The sequence below is a fragment of the Heterocephalus glaber genome, unplaced genomic scaffold (assembly GCF_053883595.1).
Source record: "Heterocephalus glaber isolate CG9 unplaced genomic scaffold, H.glaber_assembly_v1.0 deba00001610, whole genome shotgun sequence".
In the NCBI taxonomy this organism is placed as follows: Eukaryota; Metazoa; Chordata; class Mammalia; order Rodentia; family Bathyergidae; genus Heterocephalus; species Heterocephalus glaber.
In genome coordinates this window covers 22,436,755-22,463,668 of record NW_028258381.1, presented here as the reverse complement: position 1 = coordinate 22,463,668, position 26,914 = coordinate 22,436,755, and the positions used below count along the sequence as shown (strand labels likewise).

Below are 26,914 nucleotides of genomic sequence, written 5' to 3'. Positions count from 1 at the left end.
CCAATGCGAGGTCAGGTCCCAGAGTGAGCCCAGATGAAGTCTCAGAGCTCTAATCTAAAGCAAGTGGTTAAGGGACCAGTGGCCTGGATTCTAAGCCTCATGAGGGGGCCCACGAGTTTGGCCTAAGTCTCCGTGTCCTGTGCAGGCCTGGCCACAGACGGGATGGGCCACAAACTGGACACTGGTACCAGCAAGTCCAGCCCTGCTGGTGATTAATTGGAGGTGAAGCAGCCCATCTGCGTGGCACGGCCCAGGCTGTTCCAGAAGCTTAGCTGCTGGCAGCCTCCACGGCCTCTCAGCTAATGAGGCCATCACTCACCTCGGGGCTCCGAGGGAAGATGCTCAGGCCAGCAATGCCCTGCCCAGCCTAGGGGAGAGGAACAGGTGGGAGAGGGCAGCGGACACAGATGGGTTCGAGGGCGATGTGGCCCCATCCTGGGATCCCTGGTTTGAGAGCAGAAGACAGGGCTGTGCTCTTTGGGAATCAGTGAGCTAGTGACCTTGGGATGCAGCTTAAAATCTCTGTGCCTCTACTTCCTTGGCTGGAAAATGGAATAATTGCACCCTCCTCTTAGGTTGTGGTGAGAGAAGGGACACAGGGAAACACCATCGCGGTAGCTGATGCACCACAGATGTCTCATAATGGCACTGCCAGTCATTGCCACTGGCTTCATTGGTGACCACCCTGTTTTGGATGTGGGGGGTTGAGGAGCCCTTGGACACGGCCTGGAGATGCTGGGAAGCCTCAGACCATGGGTCTGGTGCAAGAGTGTGAGACCTGGGCCTGCTTTGGGGTTGTCGTCATAGAGCTGCAGGCAGAAACTCCAGGGAGGGCAAGGCTGCGGGTTGCTTGGAGAGGACATGTGGAGGGAGGAGGAAAGGGCAGAGAAAGAGCAGGGCAGGGCTGCATCTTTTGGAAGCACTTGCTGAGACCACCTGGCCAATCTCCTTTCCCCCTCCTGGCTTCTCCCTGGCAGCACCTTAGCTTCCAGCCCCAAGGACAGCACTGGCTCCACCTACCCGGGGGAGCCCCCTTTGGTCCCAGGGTTCAGAAGCCTCCTCCTCTGGGGCACTGGGACCTTCCCCTAGGGGCTCATTTCCAGTCCGCTGCCTATGGAGCCCTACTTCCCCTCTAGGACTCAGGGCCTTCCACCCTCAGAAGACTTCAAGGAGGCTCTTTGGCCTCTGGTCACATGACTTAATCACCAGGCTGCTAAGTCTTTCTGCTGTCTCCTACTATGCCCAGGACAGGGCAGGTGCTAGAGGAGGAGCACTGGATTTGGAGTCAGACAGCTCTGGCTTGAATTCCTGGGTGATCAGGGCAAGTCAATAAATTGTTCTGAGCCTCAGTTTTCTTACTTGTAAAATGGAAATGATTTTTTTTTTTTTGGTGACAAGATCTCACAAAGTTGCCCAGGCTGACCTTGAATTCATTATAATTCTCCTGCCTCAGCCTCATGAGTGCTGGGATTATAGGTGTGCACCACCAGTCTGGCCTGATACTCCCTTACTCCCTACCTTGTGGTTTGGTAGGACCTTTCTTTCTTTCTTTCTTTCTTTCTTTCTTTCTTTCTTTCTTTCTTTCTTTCTTTCTTTCTGTGATAAGCTTCTGATGGACACGGGGGTAGAAATTGAATCTAGGGCCTTTGCACTGAGCTACAATCCCAGCTCTTTTTTTTTTTTTTTGGTACTGGGGATTGAATTTGGGACCTTGCGCTTTTGAGGAAGGCGGTGGAACCACTGAGCTAAATCCCCGGCCCTATCCCAGCTCTTATTTTAAAAAAAAAATCTCTTATTTTGAGACAGGGTCTTGCTAAATCACTAAATTGCCCAGACTGGGCTTGAACTTTCAATCCTCCCACCTCAGCCTCTCGGAGTGCGGGGATCACAGGCGTGTGCCACCATGCCAAATTTGAAACGGCCTTTGAGAGATGAATATTCTCTAGATGAGGAATGGTGTGTCCAGGCAGGGGACTGTACTGGCTATGGCCAAGAGCGTGGCAGAGACCAGGGACCTGGGACTAAAGGAGGATGCTCCATATGGAAGGCGGGGAGCGAGACCTTCCAGAGAAACAGCCTGGTGCGGGGAGAAGGCGTGAGCAGAGACACCTCCTGAGCTTCCTGGAGGGAAGATTCTTTGTATCTGTCAACAGCAATGACTGAACTGAAAAGCATGCACAAAGCCGGTGCTTAAGCTGGGAAGCTAAGTCTGAGTCTTGGCAAAAATGAGTGCAACAACAATGATTTTTTGTCAAGATATTTTGTCAAGCTGGGAAAGAAAACTCATCTCCTCTGTCGCCAAGGAATCTAGGTGTCCCCTCCCTCTGTAGTCCCTGGCACTGAGGCCAGGCTGTACCTGTGACACTGACTTGTTCTGGGGAACAGGGTCCTGCCAGTCCCTGCTGCCCCATGGGGAGTCCTGTGAGCAGGAGAAGGGCAGTGGCCACGTCAGCCACTGTGCCCCCCACCCGAGAGCCGGGCGAGTAAAGGCCACAGCACCCCAAGATGCCCCATGGGCTCAGGGGTCACTCATTCACCCCAAAGCACACCTGCACCCACCGGAGGACAGGTGGGAAGTGTGGGGGAAGCAGGGAGGCACTGATGATTAAAACTGTGAGATGGGGGCACTGAGCTGGGTGTGTGGAGAGGAGCATAGCTGAGAGGCCTTCCTGGAGGAGATCTTGAAGCCTAGGTAGGAGTTGGCAGGGCAAATTAAGGGGGGAAGGATGTTCTGGCAGAGTGTGGGGGTGCATGGTCATGGCAGCTGAGGCCAGGGGGCTGGGCTACCAGGTCAGAGGAGCCAGGGCTGTACTCTGCTGGCAATAGGAGCCAGGGAAGGGCGCTGGACTGGGGAGGTCATGGTCAGATTTGCATCTTGCATCGTAGTGTCCTCAGGATAAAGGTAAAGGACAGCAAAGTCCACATTAACCAGGCCATCAAATAGCAACGAAGCCAGGTCTACCCACCTGGGTTCAAATCACTTTCTCAGTACTGAGTTTCCTCCTCTGTAGAGTGGGCTTAATATCAGTACCTACCTCTCAGGGTGGTTGTGAGATTGAAGGAATTAATATTTCTACAATGCAGTCCCCAAGGCACAATAAACTCCAAGTATTAAGTGTTAGTTTTCACTGTCACCCACAAATTATGCCAACTGCCTTAACAACCAGTCTAAACCACAACAGACATGGATTAGAGCAGTAAGAAACAGAGATCTAGCTTGGCATGGTGGTACATGGCTGTGATCCCAGCACTCTGGGAGGCCGAGGCAGGAGGGTCACAAGTTTAAGCCTAGCTTGGGCAACTCAGTGATTTAGGGAGACCCTGACTCAAAAGGGTCTTTTTATTTTATGAAAAATTTAAAAAGGGCTGAGTGTGAAAGTCCTGGACTCAATCTTTAGTATCACAAAGAAGAAAGGGAGAGAGAGAGAGAGAGAGAGAGAGAGACTCAGTGGTTCTGCCTCCTGCTCACAAGTGCAAGGTCCTGAGTTTGATCCCTGGTAACAAAAAACAAAAGCAAAGGAAGAGAAAGAAAGAAAGAAAGAAAGAAAGAAAGAAAGAAAGAAAGAAAGAAAGAAAGAAAATCTGTACAAATTAGATCTGCATAAATCAGATCAGGTACAAAGACAGCATAAAGTTGTAAAGGCTAACAGGCAAATAAGGTCACTTTTCACAGATGCCAACACACAGAGCAGTAGGGAGGAGTATGGGTAAGAAGTCTGCAGAGAGGCCGGGAGGCAGCGGTGGAGAGGTGCTGGCAGCAAGAGAGTTACCCAGGGCTTCCTCCCGCCTCTTGGAGTCTCTCTCAGGAGGCACTGGCTGCTGTTTGTTACCCAAGCCTCCAGAAGACGCTGCCACCAGGGGAGGGAGCAAAGCTGCTGAAAGCCTTTCTTTCAATTATTTAGCAGCTGGAGCTTCCTGGCCCTGGCTGGAGCTGGAGAAAGGATCTGGCCAGAGCCACCAGGCTGGGGCTGGCTGGGCTGGGAAGCAGGGCTGGTTCCAGGAGGGGCAGGCAGGATGGCCTAGGCAGGTGTTGGCAGGCACCCAGCACTGTGCCCAGGTGGCATCTCTGTGGTCCCTCACCTGCCCTCCTTCTCTATCCAATCTCAGGCTGGGTCCAGCTGTACCTGGGCAGGCTTTGGCCTGTCTCCTCCACTGCAGACTCTGTGCTGTTGGATGGGGCTGGCTGGGCTGGCCAAGTTCCCAGCACTGAGATGGGGTACCCAGGGCAGGCAAGGCAGGGAAGACGAGCCTGCTGACCAAAGGAAAAACCCAGGCAGCTTGGCTGGTGCATGGGTTCTGGGCAGCCTGTCCAGCCCCAGGCTACTAGTTCCTGTCTTGCATACAGCATTCTGCTCCACCCAGGAACACACTGCCCAGGCTGTCCTTCGCTCCTGGAATGCCATTCCTCTCCATCCTGCAAGACCAGTCACCTCCTCTGTGAAGCCTTCTCTGACCTCCTGGATGGATATCCCCAGGTGATGTCTCTGCTGTCCCCCTCTCGAGGCCACTCTCAGCACTTACCTTGTCCTATTATGTTTGTTCCTTGCCAAACTGAGAATCTCTAAGGGGAACAACTGGGCTGGTCTATCTTCTTGTTCCTGGCACCCAGCACAGGGCTGGGCACTGATCAGCCATCTATGAATGTCCAGTGAAATCCATCTTCCATTTGTGCAGACGGGGAGCTCAGTACTTGTATTTTACCACTGCTGTCTCCAGGGACTTTGATGTGAAAGATCCTTGGTCACTGTTCTCAATACACCCAGAATCTGTGTGTTGACATTGCATGGCCACATTGTCATTTACTCTGTAAGGATCCAGCACTGTCTCTGAGCAGATAAGAAGGACTCGCCTGGCCCCTAGGCTCCTGTCTATCAGCTAAAGGGCACTTGTCCCTGTTGGCTCCATTTGGGATCCCTAGAGTGGAAGTCTGGGTGGAGACCCCAGGGACAAGGAGGCCTCAGCTGCGTGCTCCCTACAGGGGACCACAGACCAGGCAAAACAGCCCTGGTGGGACTGGTGCAGGCCAGTGTAGCCGAGGACAGGCTTCTTATAGGTGGGACAGACCCAGCCAAACTGGAAACTCAGACGTGCCTCATTAACAGAGGAACTCCAATTGTACAGACCAGAGCAGGCAAGCTGCCTAATGCAGAAGAGTTCAACTTGGTCTATACAGGCAGCCCACATAGACTAGCACCAATTCCAGATACACACCGGATGGCCCCTGCACTCTAGTAGAACAAAGGAACTCCTGCCCCACCGGCCCATCTTGCTTCTCTTTATGGCCTTCAAGGAAGCTGTCACCTTCCTGCTGGGGAACAGTGTGCTCCCGGCAGCCCGAGCTGGATCGGGGATTTGGGGGTGGGGTGGAGGTGGCTCAAAAGCAGCTTCAGCTGAGCTGTCACTGGGACTGGGCTGCTGGGCAGTGGTGACCTTTGGTTCCAGAGGGTGCAAGCCAGGAGGCCTTGGGTTGAGACCCCATGCTCTCTGCAGATCCCCCCAAGCTGGCCTGTGTGGAATCAGAGGAGCTCACGTGCTCTCCTCAGCTTCCATCACCCCTCTTCTCCCCTGGGGAACAGACCTTCTGGTCACACCTGGAAACTGAGCTGAGAAAGGCAAGATGGGGAAAAAGCTGCACAACCAGACTCCCTTTCCTTTTAGTTTCCCTCATCTGGACAGCGTCAGGGACATCCAGGTAGGGCTGGGCTCTGTCTCTGAAAGTCTGAAACTGAGAAGAGTCGAAGTTGGGAAGTGATGTGTTCCCCATGCCCCGGTTGCAGGAGCTATCAACAGGAACGATGGATGCTGGACAGACAGGCTAGCCCCTTCCACCCATTAAGGAGGGTGCTGGGAGACGCCAGGGGCAGGTGCCACCACTGGCCACACAATCTCATTATGGAAAATTCCCTCTCTTACGCAGCTCTAATCAGGCAGGCTGCCCTGGGCATCTCCCCCAGGTTCCTGCTGGGCCAGCTGAGATCAAAGAGAGCCAGAGAGAGCTGAGCTGGGGGCTGGAGCATCGCCTGCCTTTCCCATCGATCCAGATGCGGCCTCTTGTTGCTAGGCAACAGCCTCTAGTCTCTCCCGGTCCTTCCTCCCCCAGGGGCTGCAGGAGCGGGCAGTAAAGGGGAAGAGAGAGCCCCCACATTCATTCTCTGTATCTTCCTTGGCCAGGCTAGAGACTTCTGTCACCAAGCTGGGAGCCTCTCTTTTTTGCTGAGGAAGCAACTCCTTTATTTTGGGAGTTTGACCTGTCCACCAAAATAGTCCCCTCTCTTCCCTCACATTTGTATGCATCTGCAGCATACACAAAATCTACACCTCCTTTGCTCCACATAAGTAAGCACACGCTCAGGAAGACAATGCATGGAGTCACAACTGAGGAAACGGGCTCAGAGAGGGGAAAGGACCCCCAGAGGGATCACTGGGCAGACTCCTGACTCCCAGTTTGGTGTGGGACTTCATGTGGGAGCCATTTGCTCTAGAGAGAATAGCACTAGAGACAAATTCACACTCCCTTTTTTGAGTGGGTTAGGTGTTTTTTTCCTCCTAAAACGTAGGATGCATTTCATAGTAGTTTTTTTGTTGTTGTTTCAAGTGGTATAATTTAAAACTGTAAACAGTGTTTTTAAACAGGCATTAAAATGTACTGGGGCTTTGAGGGGCTGTAATTGACTAAATAATGCAAATCTGATCATTTTATCACAGTTTAATATTTTGCATATTTTATCTACCCTATGCTGCTCATCTTTTATTTTTTTCTTATCACTGAATATGTGTGCTGCATCCCAGCTGTTGTTATATGGTGACCTACTTATATCACAGCTTATTTAGGATTTTAAGGTTTCTCTCAGAGGTCTTTATAGCCCTTGAGGATGCAGGAAGGAAAGTTTTTTGGTCTTTCCCCAGTCTCTGTCAAACTTTTTTTTTTAAATGCAATGAAGAGGAGGAAGAAGAAATGATGAGAAGTCCAAGGCTCAGCCCTGAGACCTGCCAAGAGGTGCCAGTCCCCGGGCAGTGGCCTTGGTACCCTCAGTCCTGTCTCTTCCTGCCACCTCCTCACACCCAGCTCTAGGAGTGGCGACAGTTTCTCCTCCACTCCTCTGCCCAGCGCCAGTCCCATACTACAACTCTGAGAGGCACAGCTTTCAGGGTCCTTGACAAATGGTAACCAATTAATGTCAATTAATCTGATTAGCCTAAATAGTTAATTAAGCAGCTAATTAGCAACATCGTTGACAATAACCCACGGCTCCTTGGGGATTGTAGGTGGGAGGTGAGAATGGTGGGTGGGGGCCCAGGGAGGGTCCCTTGCTCTGGGAACTGGTGAGCCTCTTAAGGTCACAATGGAACCAAGGACAAGTCATACAGCAGGGGCCTCTCTGAGCTGCCACCCAGCTCTGTATCAGCCCAGAATCTCCATCAGGGTGCTGAGGCTGCCCAGCCACAAGCCCTCCCTGGCTCCTAACCAGGGTGGAGAGGGTGAATCTTCTGTGGGAGACAGAATCTCAGCACAGCCGAGGAGACAAACCCTTCTGTACGGGAAGGGAGTCCCTGTCTCTGCTCCTATAGTCCCCTCCTCCCCAGGCCTAGAACCTCAGAGCTTATAACCTCCATCAGGGAGGCAACTGTCACTCTTCATCCCATCCCACAGATAGGGAAAGTGAGCACCTCCTTTATACCAGCCCTGAGTTTGTACTGGGGACCTGTAGCAGTAAATGACACTGGTCCTTGTCCTGTAAGAGCAACCAGTCCAAGGCTCCTTGGAACCATGTAGCCACCATAATTTTACCACTTCTTCCCCCGAGTCCTGGGGATTGAACTGAGAGCCTTCACACTGAGCTACAGTCCCAGCACTGTTTATTTTTTATTTTGAGTCAGGGTCTTGCTAGGTCAATAAGTTGCCTATGCTTGGGTTTGAACCTGTGATCCTACTGTCTCAGCCTTCTAGAGTTTTGGGATCACAGGCATTTGCCACCACACCCAGTGGTGGTTGTACCACTTCTGAATGGGGGAATGTGGGTGACAATGTGAACCTTCTTGTGCCTCAGTTCCCCTTGGCTGTGACCTGCTTACTTCATAGGATGTGGTGAGGAGCAGATTTGTTAACCCATGCAGTAGGGCGCTGGCATGTAGGAAATGCCAAATGAGATGGAAGAGTACTCAACCAGAGAGAACACAGAGTAAAAGAGGATGAGCCAGAGGCAGCCCTGGGCACTAGGGAGCACACAGAAGGAGGGAGCTTGGCATAAGGCATCGTACAGAAGGCTCTGAGCAGAGTCTGAAGTTCAAGGAAGTAGAGGAGGAAGGAAGAGCATCTCAGGAAGTGCTATTACCTGAGAGCTTTGAAAACTTCAGACCCCCACGCCCCATGCTCAGGTTCCCAGTCAGTCATTTGCAGTGGGTCCTAGGAATCTGTCTTCTATGGACTGTTCTAGAAACACAGAGCCAGGCACTCTGCCCCTGCAGATCATGGCTATAATGGTTCCGGGAGCCCCAGCCATGTGACTCACTTCCTGAAAAGGCACTGTGGCCCCCTCTTCTCTCCATTTGTCCAAATCACGCTCATCCTTTGAGGGTGACCTTTGGACGGCTCTGGCCTGTGCACACCGGCCGGGAGCAGCCCTTGGGTCCTGTGCTGCCTGCAGGACAAAGGCAGAGCTTCCCCCACTCTCTGGCCACGTCATTCCCCCCGCACCTGCTGGTCTTTCCTCCTCTGTGTCCCTGCTCCTGCTGTCCCCTCTGCCAAAAATGCCCTTCCCCTCTGGCAAACCTGCACTCATCTGATCAGGTCCATCTGTGAAGCCATCTCCAAAGTCAACCGAAGCCCTGGGTGTCCTCGGATCTCCTGTGTCACCCAGATTCTACACAGAGACACTGCTGGTGTCTGAGCCCTGCTCCTCCAGGCAATGAAGGCTGCTCCCACCCACCTCTCCTGCTCCTCCCTTCATCCAGTGTCCTGCATAGGGCTGGGGGGTGACAATGACTGTGGAGCCTTTAAGTTTACAAGAGATGCTGAACTAAGGTTTCATGAATGATTGAATGAACGAACGAATGAACAAATGAATGTCTGCTTTCTGCTGTCCAAACAGCAGGGACCACCAGGCAGAGAAGAGAGAGGTGTCGCTCACAAGTGCCAAGAAGCCTGTGTCAGACAGGGCCAGATGAGGGGGAGCGGACAGGACTGTCCAGAGGAAGGGCCTGTCAAGTGTCATAGCTTTTCTTTCTCCCCAGAGACCCTTCTGGTCCCCTGATGGGGTAGGTAGCTCTGCCAGTCCTGATGCCCACTCCCAAAACCTGGGGACTCTGTCTGATGCCAAGGGCTGTGCCATGAGGGGAGCAGGCTGCCCACCTCCACCCTGCCTGTGCCCCTACTCACAGGCCTAGCTGGGTCCCCAGACAAATCCCCCAGGGGCCACACCTGCCCCTCTTCAATTGTGCAGTCACCCTCCTGCCCAGATGGACATGGCAGCCTCCCCTGGCCTCTCTGTCCTTGATGTCATTTTCTGCACCCTTTCCCTGACCTGCCGCAGCATGTGGGCTTCCTGAAGTGCACGCCGGGCCACTTATGACACTGCTCCAAGGCCTTCTGCACCTCTCCTTGTTTTCCAAATAAATTTTCAGCTTCTCCCACCTCTTCAGTGCCCTTCAGTGCCTGGCCCAGCTTCCTCTTCCTGGGCTGTCTTCTTCTCTGGCTGCATTAGATAATTCATTCTCCCTTTTGCCCAGCCAGAACTTTTTATACCTTTGTGCCCTTGCCCAGGCTGTTCTCGGGAGTGTTATTACTCTGGCATCTTCCCTGTCAATCTTCATGGCCCAAGTGAAATGTCAACTCTTTCAGAAGCCTCCTCTGGCTGTCTACATCTCTGTGGAGAACTTGGTTCTAGCAGAACCTCACTGGGCTGTCATGGTCCTTCCCACAACTGCCTTCCTTCCCCAACTGCTCTGGTTGTCCCTCAAGGTCAGAGTCAGTGTTGGCTCCACCTGTGCCATCAGGGCTCACACTGTACCCAGGAAATAGGAGGCACTTACTAAATACTGACTGTATGATCTCCAGTACTCAAATGGTGACCACTGTCTCAGAAATGCACAGGATTTTTTACTTTTTTAGCCAAGGTCTCACTATGTAGTTCAGGCTGGCCTTGAACTCACTATGTAGTTCCAGTTGACCTCAAACTCATGGCAATCCTCCTGCCTCAGCCTCCCTAGTGCTGGGATTACAGGCATGGTCCACCACATCTGGCTCTCTCAGATGCTTTGAAACCCACTACCCAAGCCACTTATTATGCACCTGGAGGCAGGTAGTATCATGCCCACTGTATAGGAGAGAAATCAGACCTGAGGGTACAGATAGCACCCAGCTGAGATCAGAGCCCAGGAGATTGGGAATCACCAGATTCCAGTCCTGAGCTCCTCTCTCTGAGGTCTTGTTGGATCCATGTTCTCCCCAGGGGATGGGTGACCTCCCTCGCCACCAGCTTGGCCAGCCCCCACCTCAGTCCCTGGGTACTAAGTAGGCAAGCCCAGCTGTCTCTGGCAGACCTGTCACAGATCACACAGCCATCCTCTCCAAGGGGAGCTCACAGCTAGCAGACCCCAAAGCCCTGCTCACCCAAGTAGGGGGGCAGTGTGAGCTCTCTCCTGAGCTCTCACAGTTTCTCAGGCCCCGCTTTTTTTTTTTTTCTTGGGTACCGGAGATCGAACTCTGGACCTTGAGCTTTCGAGGCAGAAGCCAGAACCACTGAGCTAAATCCCCAGTCCAGGTCCCCCCTTTGTATGGCCAGTAAGTGGTTTGATCCCCAGCCTGGGGGCGTGGAGGTGCTTTTTTGAAGAATCTTTAAAGACTTCAGAGAATGTTCACGACAGGGGGCAAAAGCTGATTCAGACCTCTCTCAACAGCACGTGCCCCATTATTTAACTCTATAGATCTATGAACACATGGGAAAGCCTGCAAAGGAGATACACTGCCCTAGTCATAGTGCTTATCTTTGGATGGTGCAATTCTTGATGCTTTTTATTTTCTCCTTGTTTTCTATATTTCCAACTCTTGTGTAATGAAAACATGCCATTATAAAAGGAATTCAACCCAGCTTGTTCATACCTGCTTCCACCCTGCAGGGTTCTGGGAAATGATGGTGAGGAAGAAGCTGAGCACTACAGCTCCCAGCTAAGGATGCCTGCATCCGGGGAACTGCGCCCAGCCTCCGGGTAGCCGTCACAGGCCATGCCAGGATGCTGAAGGAGCCGGGCACTGCCCGCCTGCTTCAGCTGGCACAGCTGCCGCTGCAGTGGGCAGGAGGCCAGGACGAGGGCGGCAGGAGGCTGAAGCCAGGCTTTCTGCCGAGGAAGCAGCGTTGCAGCCTGACTGGCTGCCGACAGGCCGCCCGACAGGCAGGCTACCCGACAGGCTAGGGGCCGGCGGCTTTTAGCTACAGGGCATCTCTGGGGGTTGGGGGTGGCCTGGAGCCGATCTCTGTGGACACTGAGGGAGGTCTTCTTCCCAGGCCAGCAGTCATACTGGACCTGCTCACCTGCCCCTGGATCCCTGACACGGGGCCAAGGCACTGGGCCTCTGGGGTCAGAGGTGTCACCCTCTTGTGCTCAGAACCCAGAAGAAAACAAAGAAGAAGGAAGCCCAGAGCTGTCAGCGTGTGGGAAGCCATAGGACGATTCAGGCTGGGCCAGGCTGGGCTCTGTCATTGGTGGTAATGAGCTTTTCCTGTCCCCTACCCCATGTCCCCAAGCTCCTTCCCGTCGTCTGTCTCCTCCTCACTCACTGACCTCAGCTCTCCTCTAAGTGCCACCTTCTCCTCACTGAGCCTCCTGCCCTTCAGTGCGGCCCCCTTGTGGGTTCCTTCCTCCTTCATTAGGAGCTGTTTCACAGCTCTCCACAGACCCAGGGAGTTGAAGGAAAATAGAAGGCACTCACCAAATGTTGATTGTATTTTTCCTGTTCTTGCTGGCCCACCCCACCTGACTTGCACTAGTTGCCCCTTCCAGTTGAAAAATCCCTTCTCCCCCAAACCCAATGAATCAGTGTCAAGCCACTCCACCCCTGTTGCTCCTCTGCAGCTGTGCATGGGGGTCCTGGGGGCCTCCTGGGCTCTGGTGGACAACTCTGGGAGGTGTGGGGAGGGCATCTTCAGGGTCACTTCCAACTGGGGGCTTGGGGGCACTAATCTTAGTTCAGTTAGAGTCCTGGGACCCATCCAGGTGGTTTTTCTCTTTGAGTTAGGACCCCAAACTTGTCATTTGGAGGGACAGGTGAATTTGAAATCTGAGCTGAAATATAAACCTTGAAACACAGGAGGTGACTTCTACCTCTGCTGATAGAACCACAGGCTTCCTGGTGTATGGATTTATAGAGCAGAGAGACCTTAAAATCTTGGTACTAATGGGACTTTGGGTTTATCTACTCAAATCCTATCATCTTATGGCCAGGGATACCGACCCAGAGATGAGAAGGGACGTGTCCAAGATCACACAAGAAGCCAGGATCACAGCTGGGCCCAGAAGGAAGGTCCTTGGACTTCTGTCCCAGAGCCTTTCAGCTCCTCTAGCACATGCCATTTTGCATGACCCCTGCTGGCCTGCAGTGCCCTGGCTGACCCTCACCCAGGAGAGCCTGGAGAAGCAGGGACAGTGTGGTGTTGCAGAAACCACCTGAGCTACTGAGTGGGCTTGGCTTGCACCAAGACCTTGCTCTGTGACCTTGGAAAGTCACATCACATTTCCAGGCTTTGCTTTGCTCCTATGTGAAAGGGAGACAGCAGCACTTTTACACCTGGTTCTGTGAGGATGAGATGAGAGCTTGTGTGTGAAGGTTCAGGCCCATGGGCAGGGGCTCCAGTGTGTGCAAGAGCTAAGGAAGAGATGCTGAGCTCCCCTAACCTCCTCATCAGCACCCCTGGCTGGCTTCTGGGGTAGGAGGAGCTATAACTTTGTCCCCGAGAGCAGTGAGATGAGGGTAGAGGAGGAGAGGGGAGCAAGAGAGTCTGAGCCCGGCAGTGCTGGCAGTTGACTGTGACCATGGGGCACTCAGGGGATGGCCACTTAGAAAGGAACAGGCACCACCAGCTTGCCAAGGTTGGCAAGAGGCTGCCAGGCAGAGGCAGTGGGATGTAGGTGCAGCAGTGAACAGATGGACCTGGCCCAGACTTCCTTTGGAGATGGGACAATGGCAGGGGTGGGTGGCAGTGGCAGTGCCCAGCTTTCCGTTTAAAGCACATTCTACCTCAAAATATCCTGGTGACCTTGGGAGAGTCATCTCCTTACTGCACTGCACACCCTCACCCATATGCCTCAGACTCCCCACCTGTGCAGCTGGCACCATGAATCAAGAAACTGGCATTTAACTGGGCCTTGATATAAAGAAGTTGAGACAGGTTGTCAATAACATTTCTGCCCCTGGGAAGGTAGCTCAAGTGCCTCCATGACCTTGGGAAAGTCACTAAGACCTTGTCTCTCAGCTCTGAAAAAGGGACTATAATGTCTTCCTTGGGGAGCTTTTGTGAGGATTATCAGAGTCAACTGTAGCATTGTGCCCCACACACAGCCTGGTATGATGCCCTCCACTAATGTCCACCTCCTCTGGGAAGAGAAAGATGTGCTTCAAACATTGTTGAACCCTTCCCACCTTATCTAGCTTCTCCTTAAGCAACTCTTACTCATATTCTATCTAACACTCATCCAGAACCTTACAGCTTCAAAGTAGTTTCCCATCGACTATCTCACTGTCTTTTTTTTTTGGTACCAGGGATCAAACTCAGGACCTTGCGCTTACAAAGCAGGCGTTGGAACCACTGAGCTAAATCCCCAGCCCTATCTCACTGTCTTTTGAACAGCAGAACCAGGCTCACCTGAGGCCACATAACCTAGATTTGACCTCATGTCTCTCTGACTTCAGAGTCCATGACTCCTGACTCCCACCTTTGAAAACTCAATCCATTCTTTAGTCACTCTTCAAGAATTCCTCCTCCAACCCTCACAGGGAAGTGGGATGGGATATAAAGTTAAAGAACCAAAAAGCTGGTGTTGTGTGGGAGCAATTTCATACCCCTATTTCTGGCTGAGGGGGAACCTGCCACAACCTGGGACCATGACTTTAAGATGCCTCCTGGATAGAGGAACTCTCTGGCCCCTGTCCTGCTGTGCATCGAAGTACCAACTTTTCCTCTTGACACAGGGCAAAAGCCCAGCCCAGGCCCCTGATGGTAGGAGCAGGGGAGTGAGTGAGGGCCTGGGGAAGTGAGAAGTTACGGCTGGGACAGAACACAGACACTGGATACCAGGTCAGGCCTGGTGCTTTTCTTTTGCTCCCCTGAGCTCTTTCCTCCCAATGGACCTGCTGCCAGGAGCAGGAACTGCAGGAGACTTCAACACTGTCCAGTCAGGCGCCCTGGGAAGGAGGGGGAGGAGGCGGCAAGGCAGAGGCTTCGTCTCTTTTCTCAGCCTTCCTCTCTACCAGGAATTTGCCATGGGGCTGGGCCCACTCTGACCTCTAGAAAGTCTCTCTGGGCATCCAGAAAGGCTGCCAAGAGCCCACCTCCCAAACTCCTAGTGGCTATTTTCTCATCTGGGTCCACCATTGGTTTCCCAGTGTGAGTAAATGCCAGCCTGTGGGAGGCCCAGTTCTCATTGCCAGGTCCTGCCTCCCCAGGGGCGTTTGGGTAGCTGGGAAAGGGGCCAGACTGTCCTCTTAAGGGCACCCCCTGCTGGACAGAGGCCCAGCATCCAGGTGGGGGCCTGCTTCCTCCACCCCTGCCAGTGACTAGCATCTCCACAGGGACCCGCATCTAGGTCTCTCTTCCTTAGGGGTAGCTCTTTCTCCTCAGTTGGGGGAGGGCAACTGGACTGCAGTTGTGGGGGCCTCCCTGGCATCTTGATGGGCAGGGGCATGGTAATGTATGCCCAGGTCTTGCCCATGACCCTGCAGGGTTTTCACTTTCTCCATCCCTCTCAGTGAAAAGAACAACGTTCCTCATTTCTATCACCCAGGTGACTCACACGCCCAGACAGACACTTTAGCAGTTTCCCAAAGCCCACCCTTTGCCCTGGGCCTGCAGACTAGGGTCCCAGGCCCTAGGTTCAAGCCAGCCCCAGCCCCTCTGGGAATTCCTTCGCCCCACCAGGGGCTCTCACCTCCTTGCTGACCGCCGCGCTCTGCTGGGCGCTGGAGCCAGGCCCTCTGGCCCGCCTTGGCCGGGCCGCCTCCTTGGCTCAGCGCGGCCGGGCAGCTCCGCTGCCCCCGCGGCCCCGCGCCCTCCGTCTCCCCGCGGGCGCCACCGCCGATTGCTGAAATGCTGGACAGCTCACCACCATCGAGGCGGCCTTCTGGGCCGCTCGCTGGCTAGAGCGGCACAGCGCCTGGCGCCCACAGCGCCCTCCGCAGCCCTGGAGGCTCGCCCGTGGCGGAGAGAAGGGGCAAGGCTTCCAGGAAGGACATTGCCCCACGGAACCTGTGTCTCATCCCTCGCGGATGGCGCGTGCCAGCTCCGAGAGAAGCCTGGGTCAGGGAGATTATTAATTTGGATCTGAGAACATCACTCGATATCTAGAGTCCTCGCCAGGACTGTTCGCGCAGGTGGGCGTCCGGCTAGGGGACACCCTCAGGATGTGTTCGTTGTGTTTTTTGGAGCCTGGACAGAGGCTGGTCCGTGTGTGTGTGTGTGTGTGTGTGTGTGTGTGTGTAATCCAATAGGGAGAGGATTTTGAGAATAGACTCACTGGACCTTCTGCGTTGCTGGGTGGGCACTATGGGTCTTGAGTTCAAGTCACCCTTTGGTTAATATCAGAGTGACTTTGGTAGCCCGACCAGTTTTCTCCTCTTTGGTGAGCAGGTTGAATGCAGGGAGTTTAGGAGCCTGAGACATTTCTCTAGTGGAGGCCAGGAAGGTGCAGGCCCCTTCTTCACTCCCTCCAGTGGTGTCCCCAAGGTCGTCCCAGGGGACTGGGCTAGAAGTGCCCAAACAGGCTGGAAGGGGTGGGACAGAGCCAGGCAAGTCAGATGCACAAGCATACAGATTTTTTAACCCAGGGCCTTAGCAGCTGAGCTACATCCCAGCCCTTTTATTTTAAGACAGGGTCTCACTAAGTCACTAAATTGCCTAGCCTGGGTTTTAAATTTCAATACTCCTGTCTCAGCATCCCAGAGTGCTGGGATTACAGATGTGCACCACCACACCCAATTTGGGGTTCAGATTTTAAGAAGAATTTACATGACACTGAGCGCTGTGCTTGGGCCTGTGTGTCTGTTGTGAGTGTGTGGGCCTGAGTCTGTTTCTGTATCCGTGTCTTCTTGGAGTCTATGTCTGTGTGTGCTCTCTCCCCTTTCCTCTTCCTTTGGCCAGATTTCCTCACCCACCTGTCTTTGAAGAGTGTGTGTGTGTGTGTGTGTGTGTGTGTGTGTGTGTGTGTGTGTGTTTAGGATCTTCACACTGTTTGCAGAACAAAGGTTGAGGGTTGGGTAGAGGGGTGGGCTAAACTGCTGCTGCCAGTACTGCAGCCCCAGAGCCCCCAGGGCTTGTCCTCAGCTGGTCTTCTGCCTTCTGGCTGCATGAATATTTCATCAGCAGAGGCTTTGGGTGGGCAGAGCACTGGTCAGCTGCCCCCTCTGCTGGCCGGCCCTGCAGAGCAGGAAGCGGCAGATTGAGGGCTGGGAGAAGAGCCCCAGAAGGCCTGCAGCTTCATGCTTGAGGTGTGTTTGGGGTTTGTGCAGAGGGGTGGAGGATGCCAAGGAGACAGGGATGTGGCATCCTCCATCTCATTCCTTAAACGAAGCTGGCTTCTGAGACCTTGCTGGCCACATTGACTTGGTTCCTGATCAGCCTTGGCTTCAAGTCTGTTTGGAGCCAGTGCCTGGGAAGGCTGCCCCAGCTGGGCACAGCGGTCCCGCCCTCCCCTCGGCTGTCTCTGCAGCCCCTGTTTCCTGGGCTAAAGCTGGAGCTGCTTCAGGGAACAGGGCATGGGCAGTGGTGGTGGTGGGAGTATGCAGGCTGGCTTTGAGCAAACCTCCCAGCCGCCTTGGGAGTCCTTACTCCTCCAAGATGAGGGAGAGCCTGGCTGTCTCTTTCTGCCAGGGCTCCCCCCATCTCTTGCCCCAGCTCTCGAGGATAGACCTCTTCCTTGGTTTCCCTGCCCAGCCCACCAAGTTTCTCCCAAAATGGTTTCTAGCCTTGGGAGGCTGACCTTTGCACATGGGTTACCCAGGGGCCCCTGGTGTGGCTCCTGACAGGGACACCCATGGGCAGGCATCCCCAGCAGCATAGAGGATGGCAGGAGGGAGCAGCTTTCCAGCTGTGGCCCAGTGGCCCCTCTTCCAGTTCTAGCCCAGCTCTGGCTTTCAGTTTCCTCTGTGGCATCTGAAGCCGAGGGTGGCGACAGCTCCCTACCATTATCTTTGGCTGCTTCTCTTGCTGTTGTTTGCCCATTCTTGGGTCCCACTTGCACTCTGTGTGGTCCCTTACTTAGACTTTGGAGGGTGCTGTCTACTTCCTCCAGGGTCCTTGTCCCACAGTCTCGTCTCCTAGTCAGAGCCCCCTTCTTCCTCTCTTCTCCCTGCAGAACTTCACCCCCGGGAACTCTCCCCTCGTCCTCAGCCCCAGCGTGTCCGTCTCAACCCCTGCCTGGAGCCCGGCTCCTCTCTGTCCCTTGTCCCCTTGAACCTACATTTTTCTCAGATGCCTGTTGGTCAGTGGGCCTTTCCAAGACCTCCCCATATCAAGCAGTGTCTCTCTGCCTAACAGTTTTCCCCCTTAACCTCTTTAAAATTTTTTATTGTGATAAAATATGCATAATGTAACAGCATTTTAAGCACTTTCAGTGCACAGTTCAGTGGTGTTAATTACACTCACATTGTTGTGAAGCCAACCCCACCATTCTTCCCCCTGAACTTTGCTCTTCTTCCTAAGCTGAGACTCTGTATCCTTTAAACACTAACTCTATCTCCTTCTTTCCCTCAGGCCCTGGTTCATACCATTCTACTTTCTGCCCCTGTAAATGTGCAGCTCTGGGGTCCTCAAACAAGCAGAATCACACAGCATGGGTCTCTTTGTAACTGGCTTATTCCATTTGGCAGAAGGTCTTCACAGATCATCCGTGTTAGGGGACAAGACAGGATTTCTTTCTTTTTAAAGGCTGAATAATATTCCATTGTATGGATAGACCACGGTCTGTCCATTCATCTGTTGATGTGTTTTGGGTGGCTCTCATGTTTTAGCTATTGTGAATGATGCTGCTGCAAACATGAATATACAAATATCTGGCCAAGTCCTTGCTTTCAACTCTTTTGGGTATATGCCCAGAAACAGAATTGCTGGGTCATATGTTAATTCTATGTTTAATTTTCTGAAGAACCACTGAATTGTTTTCATGGTGGCTTCATTATGTATATTCCCATCAGCGATGCAAAGTGTTCCGATCTTTACATTTTCGCCAACATTTGTTGTTTTCTTTTCCTTCTGTCTTTTCTTTTTTGAAATAATAACCACCCTAAGGGGTATGAAGTAGCACCTCATTTAGTGACACAGAGCATCTTTTCGTGTGTGTATTGGCCATCTGTCTATCTTCTTGGAGCACTCTTCCTAACTTTTATCTTATTACCACCTGTCTTGTACCTAACTTCGGTGTTAGTTCTGTCTTTGAGCTCTAGACCTGAGCGCCATGCGGACAAGGACTTTGTTGATGGCTGCGGCCCCAGCTCTAGCTCCTAAGCAGATGCTCAATAAATATTTGTTGGCTGGACATCTGCTCTGAACACTTTCCTCAATCCATCTTCGTCCTAGCCTCTCCTGCCAAAATTTGGTCCATCTGACAGCCTGCCATTTGTGTTGTGGGAACATCAGTGGCACGAATAAGGCTTCTTAAAGGAGTCTCTGGTCAGGGATTCAGGCTCAGCACCCTGTATCTGGGATGGATTCCTGCTGTCTGCTTTCTCCTCATCCAGACACATTCCACTCAACCTGCCCTTAACTTTGGCATTGTCCACTTCCCCTGTTCCGCCTCAAACCTGTTCCCCCATGTTATCTCTCCCACTTCCTCTTGTGCCTCCACACCCATCTCTGGGACAAACACCACTTCCAGGCAGCCCCCTGGCCCTGGGCCAGCTCAGTCCTTCCAGGACCCCTTACTCTGAGGCAAGAGCAAGAGAGGCCTGTGACAGGAGGCCAGGCCAGGGGAGAGCCCAGGCTGGGATAGTGGCTCACAGGGGCCTTGACCCCACAATTGGCCCTTCCCCGGCTCTAGGTCCCCAGTGCCATTTTGTGTCTAGATCATGAGCTCCACCAAGTAGATCTGGGTCATGTCCATCTCTGTATCTCCTGCACCACCATGGAAGAGGAGAATCATTATTTGAGCCAGGTGTGGTGGTATGAGCCTGTAATCACAGGACTCTGACTTGTACAGAAAACTCCTATAGAGGTAAAAACCCACAGAAAGAAACAAATTTCCCATTAATCTATGAGTTGTTCTTGCTAGAATGTTTTGTTCCCTTGTTGCTAGGCCCTGCTCGCATCACTGCTCTCCACTTCACTGATCCCTACACTACCCCACCCCTTACCCTTTCTAGAAGCTGCATGTTCAATAAATAGTGGGAAGCTCCAGGAGACAGTTTCTTAGCCAGATAATAGATTTGACTGTCCTGGGCCCCCCATTTATGCATTAAGATCTTGTCGTGTCTTTTAAAATCCTGCCACTGTACCCTTGGTCAGGTGATTGGGAGTTTTTGCAACTTCCAATAGAGCCTCACTCCAGACCTGCTGTAATGGTTAGCTAGTGCTGTGTAACAAACACTCCAAAACTGAATGACTCAAAGCAACTACCTTTTTGCTAGATTTCACAAATTTGTAGGTTAGGAATTTGTGCAGAGCCTGGCTAGGTGACTTATGTGGTGGAGTCCCTTGGTGGTTTTCAGCTGATGAATGGGCTGTGGGCTGAAAGGTTCAGGACACCTTCCCTCACATGTCTAGGGCCCAGTAGGGATGGCTGGGGGTTGGGCTCAGCTCAATCTCTCTCCCTTTCTAGGTAGACTTGGGCCTCTCCAAGGTGCTCCCACTGCTCACTTGGTTCAGCTCTAAGAGTATTCCAAAGGAGAGGAATAGAAATAAAAGTCACCAATTTACCTATTTCTCTCTCTCCTCCTCTGGTAGTACTGGGGAATTGAACCCAGGACCTTGAGCATGCTACCATCCTCATCCCTTTTTACAATTTTTTGTTTTGAGACAAGGTCTTGCTAATTGCCCAGGTTAGGCTCAAATTTTGATCCTCCTGCCTTAGCCTCTGAGGTAGCTGGGATTACAGGCCTGGGTCACCATGCTTGGCAGAGCTCACCAATTTCTTAAGGCATGGATTTAGAAACTGCCATGACATCACTTTCCCCACTTTCCATTGGTCAGAGCAGTCCCAAGCCCCACTCCCATTTACAATAGTGCGTCCCCACTCATACTCCGAGGCCTGGGGGGTGGGGGGTGGGGGGATCCCATTTCCTGATAGAAGGAGGGTCAGGGCCGGGGATTTAGCTCAGTAGTTCCGGCAAGGTCCCGAGTTCAATCCCCAATACCAAAAAAAAAAGAAGGAGGGTCAAAGAGTTGGCAGCTGCTATAGTTTGAGTGTGTCCTCAGAGTTCATGTGCTGGACCCTTAATTCCTCAGTGAGTCACTGTTGGAAGTGGTGCTCGCAGAGGGCTGCAAGCTCCAGAATGGATTCATGCCTTTCCCCTGGGAGCAAGTGCTCCGATCTCACAGGCCTGGATTGGTTATCACAAGAGCTGGTGGTTACTGAAGGAGGCTGCCACTTGTTTCCCACTTCCTCCTACACCTACTTGCCTGTTCTCTTTCCTCTGTGTGTTGAAGCAACACGAGGCCCTTCATGAAACCAGTTTCCAGGGCCAGACTCTTGAGCCTCAAACCTCCAGAATCATAAACCAGATAACAGTTAATCTTTTTTCTTTTTTTTTTTTTTTAAACAGGTACTGGAGATTGAACACAGGCCCTTTGCACTGAGCTACATCCCCAACCCTTTAAAAAAAATTTTTTTTTTGGTACCGGGGATGGAACTCAGGCCCTTGAACTTGTGAGGCAGGCTGCAGAATCACTGAGCTAAATCCTCGGTCCTTCCCCAGCTCATTTTTCAAATTGTGAGACAGATCTCACTAAGTCACTGAGTTGCCTAGGCTGGGCTCAACCTTGTGACCCTCTGGCCTTCTGGAGTACTGGGATAACAGGTATGCACCACCATGCCTGGCTGACCCCTGTTCTATGTCAATCTCCCAGTCCCATTATTCTGTTATACCAACAGAAAACAGACTGAGGCAGTGGCTGCGTAGCCCATTACACCTCTGAGTCTCATTCTTCGCTGTAGTCCTACCCCTGCGCATGCGCCCGCAGAGCGCCTGCTTCCGGTCCCAGCTCTTCCCAGAGCATTGAGCCCTGCGCACTGACTGGTCCGCACTCTGTAGGCACCGGCGCTGGCGCTATCAGGCTCGGCCATGATCACTCGCCAATCCCCGTCGTTCCTCTCCCTCCCACAGACACTCTTGTGGGGACACGTGGGTGAGGCAGGAGGATGGCAGGTTCAAGCCTGAGCTTGAACCAGTGTACATTTCCCAAAGGCCCTGCATGGGGCACACGGTAGGCATTTAATTATTGCTTGAACCTGATTTATTGGACAGAAAGGCCCATAAGACAAAAATAATCCCTTGAACCTCAACGCAGGTGGACTTTGTGCAAAGCCAACCAGAGCGCATAGACAAGAGCTGACAGTCTGAGGCCACCTGGATTTGCTGATCCCTCCAACAAGCAAAAATGAATGAGTGAAGCCTGATGTGTTGGTGCATGGCTGTAATCCCAGCACTCTGGGAGGCTGAGGCGGGAGGATCACAAGTTTGAGTCCAGGCTGGTTGACTTCTTGTCTCAAAATAAAACATAAAAGTGGCTGGGGATGTAGCTCAGTGCAAAGGTCTAGGGTTCAGTTTCCAGTGGCAAAAAATAAAGGCTGGCCATGGACTTGTGAAGACATGGCCATTGTCTTCCCCATGCAAGTGGGATGGAGATGGGGCAAGACCTAGAATGTCCTGCAGGAGCAATCCCAGAGGTCCCCCAGCAGGGAGAGTCCTGGGCAGGTCCAGAGGGTGGGAGGATGTGTCAGGGTAGGCACTGGAGTCAGACCCAGGCCCTCAGATTCACTGCTTACTAGCTGCGTAGGCTTAGGCCAGTCACTTAAGTCCTGCTGAGCCTCAGTTTCCTCATTTGTCAAATGAGCCTGATAACATCTGTGTGTGGCTGTTAGGAGGTGGCGAGTGAGGGCTGGTCTTCTAATCATTAGCACTAGGGCAGCACCTGGAAGGGCTGGATGTGGATGCAGGGCCGGGATAATCTGGTGTCTGATATCCAGAGAGTGACAACACTGGACCCTGAGTCCCTCCCCTGCCCACATCTGATCCTGTCCCCCCTTCACCCTCTGTTGGCCTCCTTGCTCCCCCAACAATGCCCAGCACCCTGCTGGGCACAGTCTGTATTTGGGGGCCACCAGGGATCACACCGCCTCTTCCTCTTCGTGCCCCTCTCTCTGCCCACTGCACTCGCCCTCTTCCTCTCCATTTCCTGCCCCTCCTCCCAGCATACTGCTCTCTCTGCACAGCCTGGGAAATTGAGGAGTCCCTTGTGGCAGGCAGGCAGGGCTGACCTTGAAACAGATCTTTAATAAAAAATGAGCAGAAGTGCGAGCTCTCCTGCTCACCTCCCCTCTACTCCCCTCCCTCGACCCCTCCTCCTGTGAATCCATCAGAAGCACCAGGCCCTAGGTTAAGCATTGCTTTCATTAGGAGGCCTGGAAGGCTGAGGATCCCCAGGACCAAGGAATGGAGCCTGGGGGGTGGGCAGGAGGGGAGGGGGCTGCATGCAGAGCTGTGGGCTCTGCTCACTTCTGCCTTAGAGCTGCCTTAGAGCTTTACATGGGGCTCCCCCCATCCTTAGGGCCTCTCACCCTCCTAGTGGTTCAGCCCCATCCAGGGCATCAGATCATCCTAGGGATCATGTCCCAGCTGACTCAAGCCTTTCCCAGCCTGGGCCTGGAGGTGACAGAGACCATGTCTGAGAAGTGCTGTATTCCAGTGACCTCTAATCCTCACAGTGAGCCTATGAGGTGTCGATCATTGTTCCACCTTACAAATGAGAGTACCAAAGGCCAGTGTCCCAGAATTTCCCCATAGCCACCAGTCCATAATCATTCCATAATCACTAGTCCATAAATCCATTCTTGAATGAATTTGCAAATGAATGAACAAATGAGAATTCTCTCCAGTGAATAAGTGAATGACACATTGAGTCAGTGAACTCCACCTGCCAGGACAAAGGGACTGTGTCCTCCCTCCCCTTAAAGTTCAGAGTGTGGAGTTGTCAAGATGACAAGAGTGTCCAGGGCCCACGTCCCAGTGCTACTTGTTGGGTGGAGATGGGGCCATGTGACAAAATCTCACCAAGGAACAGAAGCAGAGGTGACCTCTCCCTGGAAGAGCCACCCAACAGCATGTGAACCCTCTCTACTCTCTTCTCCTGTGGACCACACGATCCTAGGAGGCTGTCCCTGAATCATCCCACCTAGGCAAGCTGCCTGCCCACTAGGACTGCTAGAAAATGAGGAATAATAAGTCGGAGCCAGGCATGGTGTGTGCATCTGTAATCCCAGCACTTGGGAGGTTCAGACTGGATGATTACAAGATTGAGCCCAGGATAGGCAACTTACTGAGACCCTGTTTCAAAATAAAAAATAAAAAGAGCTGAGACTATAGCTCAGTGGTAGAGTGCCCCTGAGTTTGATCCCCAGTACTGGAAAAAAAGTTGGAATAAGTCCCTGAAATTTTTGGGTTTATTTGTTGTAGCAGCTAACTTACCCTAACACACACAAACAGAGAAGTGAATTTTTTTTTTTTTTTTTTTTGAGGCAGGGTCTTGCTATTAGTTCAGGGTGGCCTTAAACTCACTATGTAGCTCAGATTGGCCTTGAACTCATGGATCCTCCTGCATCAGCCTCCCAAGTACTGGGATTACAAGTGGGCACCACCATGCCTGGAACACAGAAGTGAATTATTTCTCTTAAGCTGTATCTGTGCTGAGGTCCTCCACAGTCTTAGCCAGAAATCCATCAGATGGGGGCTGTAATGACGCTGACAGCCATCTGTGACTTCCATCCTTTGCCTGCCAGCCTTGGGAACAGGCTCGTCACCTCATGGCTTCCTCTTCACCCCCTAGGGAAGAGTTAAAGCTGCTCCTGGTTTGGGGCAGGGACTCGGGCATTAGGGTGAAAAAAGACCACAGATACCCTCATCTATGGTGTGATGAGGCTGTCCTTGGGGAGGGTGACAAGATGGCGGATATGTTTTGTCTCTTGGTGTGGGTTCTGGGCACAAGGGTGTGCTCAGTTGGTGACAATCCATTCAGCTGTGAAAGTGTGATTTCTACACTTTCTGTGAGTATATTGTTTCTCAAAAAAAATTCAAAAATAGGTGTGCTGGTGCATGTCTGTACTCCCAGCACTCTGGGAAGCTGAGGCAGGAGGATTCACAATTTGAGTGCCACCTGGATAATTCAATGACTTAGCAAGACTCTGTCTCCAACATAAAAAACTGAAAAAGGTCTGGGGCTGTAGCTCAGTGTGAAGGCCCATAGTTCAGTCCTCAGTGCCACCAAAATTAATTAGTTAATTAGTTAATTTTTAAAATGTTCTGAAGAGGGAAAGTTAGGGTGGAGAGAAGGTGTGAGAAACAGCAGAGAGACAAAGGGGAATGTAGGGCAGAGGGCAGAGGGTAGCCCTGGTCCTTCCCCTGTGGCCGGGGCCTGGGCCGCTCTGTCCTCCCTGGGCAGGTCCCCCAGGGCGTCACCTGCACATCTGCACTCCGACGTCCCACACTGGGCCCCTCCCATGTCCAGGTCGCTGGCCTGGATCCCTCACCCATAACGAGCGGGCAGTGACCTCTCCTTGGAGGCTTGGAACACACGCGTGCCGAGGTCCTCATGTTCCCACCGAGCACAGGGCAGGCAGGGGGCATGCACCCATGCACAACTGTACCCACTCACACCGGAACTCTGGGACAGACGCGGCTGGCATGGCCCGCCACACCCACATTGACGGAGCCCCAGGTACCCAGAGATGGGAGCACATTGACTGAGTGTCCCTTTGTGGGCTCCTAGCTGGGCCCCATCTTCTCACAGAGGCCTTCCCTGACTGTCCAGCGGCCCCCCTGAGCTCTAGGAAGCCCAGCTTCCGTGTGAGGATGGACGGCAAGTACACCTTGCAGGCATCTGTGAGAGGCCAACAGGGTGTGCTGGGTGGGGACGGCAGCAGAGCCTCTGGGAACGCAGGGGTCCCAGACTGCGCCCTGGGCCTGCCCGCTCGGGCTGCTGTGTTCTGGGGAGAGGGTGCAGGGCTTGGGTGGCACAGGCTGCGAATGTGGGACAGGGGAGCTGGGACCGCGTGTGCGCATGCGCGACTACTGTCCGGCACCCTGAATTCTGCGCTGCCCAAAGCCTCCAGTCACACACAGGGCTGCAGGGCCCCCTGTCCCAGCCGGCCCTGCCCTGATGACTTCTCCAGGATCTGAGAGGCTGAATTCGCTCCGGGAGTCAGAGGCCAGCTCAGACAAAGGCCTGTGACCTGGCCCTGAAGGCGGCAGCGAAGTCCAAGTCCGCCGCTCCACTTTGCTGCGCCAGGATTCCTGGCTCTTCATCTTCTGCGCCCCTCCCCGAATGTCCCCTCCTTCCCCTGCCTGGCCACGCCTTCCTCTCGGCACTGAAGACCTGGCCTCCATGGGCGGAAAATCACAAGCAGAGTCTTCATTTATTAAGCACCTACTGTAATTGCGTGCTTTGTATATTTAATCATCTTAGCAAGCCTGGGAATGAGAATTATCCTTTCTATTTCACTGGTGCAGAGCTGAGGCCTGATCAGAGAGGTTAAGTAATTTGCTCAGAGTCCTCAGCAAGAGAGTAAGGGGCAAAAGTCTGGGATCTGGCTGGGTGTGGTGGCACATGCCTACATCCTGGCATTCTGGGAGGCTGAGGCAGGTGGATGGAAATTCAAGCCCAGCCTGGCCAGGTAACTTAGCCATTTAGCTAGACTCTGTCTCAAAATAAAAAAATGAAAAAGGGCCGAGGATGTAGCCCAGCCTGAAGACGCTGGCTTCAATTCCCAGCTCTGCAAAAACAAAGAAAAAAGTTCCAGGCTCTGGGATAAGCTGACCTCTTGGCCCTCAGTGAGAGCATCTTTCAGGAGGCCCTGGATTACTCCAGCCCCACTGGGCCCTTCCCTCTGGAAGGCTGTCCTGGACTGGGAAGCGTAGAGACGGATTCATAGCACAGTCCGGTGCCATTTATAATGCAGCTTTGATAATTCACGTCCTGTCTCCTCATTTTTTTTTTTTTTTTGTACCGGGGATCAAATTCAGGACCTTGTGCCTTCAAGGCGGGCAGCAGAACCACTGAGCTAAATCCCCAGCCCTGTCTGCTCATTTTTGCTCCACCCAATGCCTTCTGTGTGGCTATGTGCTTTAACTCTGCAGCTATTCATATTTGCTCTGAGCCTATATTTTCTTCCTCCTCTTCTCCTTCCCCGTCTTTTTCTCCTGTTTCCTCCCCCCACTTCTCTTCCCTCTTTTGTGGTACTGGGGATTGAACCCACAACATTTCACTGAGCTACATCCTCAGCCCTTTAAACATTTTGAGAGAGCATCTTGCTAAGTTGCCCAGACTGGGCTCAAACTTGCGATCCTCCTGCCTCAGCCTCTCAGGGTACTGGGAGTACAGGCGTGCACCACCACGCCTGACTGAGCCTTGTCCTGAGCAGTGCCAGCTGGGATGTGGATGGTCCCACATGCTGATCTGGAGCATTTCTAAAGAGATGTGCCTACGCCTTGCTGGCACTTGGTGGA

The 26,914-nt window shown here is 52.8% G+C and overlaps 1 protein-coding gene across 3 annotated transcripts in view; it reads right to left on the bottom strand.

Moving 5' to 3' along the window:
• Srrm3 (serine/arginine repetitive matrix 3) overlaps positions 1 to 15,316 on the bottom strand; it is a 55,475-nt gene extending 40,159 nt beyond the window's left edge. The window contains exon 1 of one of the 3 annotated variants that reach the window (XM_087196290.1): positions 15,139 to 15,316. The gene's annotated coding sequence lies outside the window, so the exon portion shown is untranslated. The remainder of the gene's footprint in view (positions 1 to 15,138) is intronic. The other 2 variants (XM_021254439.2, XM_004840093.4) reach the window with 2 other exon arrangements.
• Positions 15,317 to 26,914: the final 11,598 nt, after the last annotated feature.